The sequence below is a fragment of the Myodes glareolus genome, chromosome X, assembly GCF_982192425.1.
Source record: "Myodes glareolus chromosome X, mMyoGla1.1, whole genome shotgun sequence".
Taxonomy (NCBI): Eukaryota; Metazoa; Chordata; class Mammalia; order Rodentia; family Cricetidae; genus Myodes; species Myodes glareolus.
The window spans coordinates 89,490,059-89,493,412 of NC_142053.1; the positions used below are offsets into that span (position 1 = coordinate 89,490,059).

General features: G+C 40.8%; 1 pseudogene; it reads left to right on the forward strand.

Moving 5' to 3' along the window:
* Positions 1-1,751: 1,751 nt before the first annotated feature.
* On the forward strand, positions 1,752-2,747 carry LOC148117413 (Y-box-binding protein 1 pseudogene; annotated as a pseudogene).
* Positions 2,748-3,354: the final 607 nt, after the last annotated feature.

A 3,354-nucleotide genomic window follows, 5' to 3' on the forward strand; every position in this document is an offset into this window, starting at 1 on the left:
TATGTTCAGGTGAAATGTGCTATAGATATCCAGCAGGTCCATTTTAGTCATAACATCTGTTAGTTCCAATATATCTTGCCTTAGTTTCTGTCTGGATGACCTTACCATTGATGAGAGGAGAGTGTTGAAGTTTCACATTATTGTATGTGTGATTTAAGCTTTAGTAATTTTTTTTACAAATGTGGGTGCCCTTTTTGGGGGACATTTGTGTTCAGAACCGAAATATCATCCAGGTTGATTTTTCCTTTAAGGTATATGAAATGTCCTTCTCCATCTCTTTTGATTAATATTTCTTTGATGTCTATTTTGTGAGATATTAGAATATGTACACCCACTGGCATGTTAGGCCCATTTGATTGGAAAAGCATTTCCCAACCCTTTATTCTGAGGCAATACCTACTTTTGATGTTGAGGTGGGTTTCTGGTATGCAGGAGAATGATGTCTCCTGGTATCGCATCCATTCCTTTAGGCAGTGTCTTTTTATTGACGAATTGAGCACACTGATGTGGGCAGATATTAATGACCACTGACTGTTTATTCCTAATCTTGTGTTGGTGTTGGTGACAATGATGAAGTGTGTGTGTGTGTGTGTGTTCATGTGTGTGTCCATGTGTGTATATACTCCTTCTATGTATCTTGCCGGTGTGAGACTATCTATAACCTATATTTAGATGGGTGTCATTAACTTCCTTTCATTGGATTTTTCCTTCTAGTACCATCTAAAGCACTGGGTTTCTAGAAAACTTTTTGTTTAAATTTGACTTTGTCATGAAATATTTTATTTTCTCTGTCTATGATAATTGAAAGATTTACTGGGTATATTTGTCTGTACTGGCGTCTGCAGTCCTTTATTATCTGAAAGAAATCTGTCCAGACCATTCTGGCCTTTAAAGTGTCCATTGAGAAGAAGGTTTAATTCTTATATATCTACCTTTATAATTTACTTAGCCTTTTTCCCTTGAAGCATTTAATGTTTTTTCTTCTTTCAACAACTTTAGAATTTTGCTTATTAGGTAGCGTGGGGACATTTCTATTTAATCCCACATTTTGTTGTTTTGAAAGCTACTTGAATATTATATTCAAATCCTACTTTAGGTCAGGGAAATTGTCTATGATTATGCAAAATATTTTCTCTGAGTTTTGGGGCTGGGATGCTTCTCCTTCGATTCCTATCATTCTTAGGTTTTGCCTTTTTGTGAAGCGACAGATTTCCTGGATATTTTGTGAGGAGTTGATTAGATTTCACATTTTCTCAGACTGATGACACCATTTCCTCTTTCTTTACTACCTAAGATTATCTCTTCCATCTCTTGTATTCTGTTGGGGATGCTTGCATCAGTATTTCCTATTTGTTTACACAGACTTTCCATTTCCAGAATTCCCTCAGTTTGTGTTTCCTTTATTGCTTCTATTCCAATTTTCATATCTTGAGTAGGATCCTTCAACTGTTTGGTTTTTTTTTCTTCTAGAATTTCTTGGCCTTATTTAAGGGATTTGCTGATACCCTCCAATCATGTGGTTGTGTTTTCCTCGGTTTATTTAAGGCTGTCTTTATTCTCTGTTTAAGGGCCTCTATCCTCATCACTAAGTTTTTTTTAAGATTATTTTCTTGAGGTCAATGGACACAGGGAGTGGAGAGCGGGCCCCTGGGAGCCCTGAGAGCACCACTGGGGCTGCTGACCTAGTCACCAGTACACCACGGGAGGAGACACAGCAGTCCCTGCTGACCGGAGTCACCACTACAGCAGCCATGAACAGTGAGGCCAAGACCCAGCAGCCAGCTCCTGCCCCTGGCACCATCCTCAGGGCTGCAGACACCAAGCCTGGTTCTGTGGCCAGCACCTCGGGCAGAGACGTCCCAGGCAGTCTCACATCTGCAGTGCCAGCCAGCGGGGAGAAGAAGCTCATTGTAAGGAAGGTTTTGGGGACAGTAAAATGGTTCAACGTAAAGAAGGGTTACGGTTTCATCAACAGAAATGACACCAAAGAAGACATATTCATACACCAGACTGCCATAAAGAAAAATAACCCCAAGAATTCCCTTCGCAGTGTAGGAGACGGAGAGTCTGTGGAGTTTGATATTGTTGAAGGAGAAAAGGGTGCAGAGGCCGCAAATGTTACACGCCCTGGTGGAGTTCAAGTTGAAGGCAGTAAATATGCATCAGAGTACAACCAGTACAGATGCTATCCGAGTCATAGGGGTTCTCCATGTAATTCCCAGCAAAATTACGGGAATAGGGAGAGTTGGGGAAAGAAGGAGCAATCAGAATTCCTCATGAAGGCCAAGCTCAACAAGACCAGCAAAGACAAGTGATGGACGATGCTGGCCTCCAGGGTACAAATAGGCAAGGTGTACCATTGAGACTGGATATGTATCACAATTGTAGACCACACTTACGCAGGTGCCCTCCTTGCCAAAGACAGCCCACAGAAGACAGCAATGAACACTGTGAGGAAAATCACGGAGAGAAGACCCAAGGTCAGCATTCACCTCGACGTCATAATCACTGCAACTTCAATCACCAACGCAGAAACACAGGGAACCTCAAGCCACAAGGTGACAAATAGGTATCAAAATTATCTAATCCACCAGATGAGACTTTGTCTGCAGCCAAGGCTGAGCAGGGGGAGACTGAGTAAATTCCAGCTTACCATACTTACCATCGCACGGCTTGGTCATCTAAGAAGAAATGGATATGTAATGCCACCTATAATAAATAAACATTAAGTGCTTGCTTTTAGACAGTTGACCAGATATACTAGAAATATCAGCACTAACTATACTGCATTGGGTTTTCATTGTTTTTACCTAACAAATGTGTTGTTGTTTTTTTAAAGTTTAGTTTTTCTCTATGAACCTCTAGTGCTCTTTAAATTATTTCAAAAAACTGCAAGCACCTCTTAATAAACGTCTTAAATACTAATTCAAAAAAAAATCATTTTCTTGTGCTTATGCTGTGTTGGAGTATTCGGGGCATATTATAGTGGAATGGCTGGGTTCTGGTAGTGACATGGTGACCTGAGTTTCAGATGTAGGCTTGGCTTCTGGTGGGCTAGGAGGTTTCAAGCCATTTTAGGGAGTTGAACTAATCTATAAATGTGATAGTTTGAATATAATTGGCCCTAATATTCTCATGGGGAGTAGCATTAATAGGAGGTGTGGGTTTGTTGGAGTATCTATGGCATTTCTTGAGGAAGTAAAGTGTGTCACTGTTGGGTGGGCTTTGAGGTTTTCTATGATCAGGATACTACCTGCTTTCTCTGTTAACTTCCTGTTGCCAACAAGATGTAGGAGTCTCAGCTACTCCTCCAGAACTATGTCTTCCGGAATCCCTATATGCTCGCCACCATGG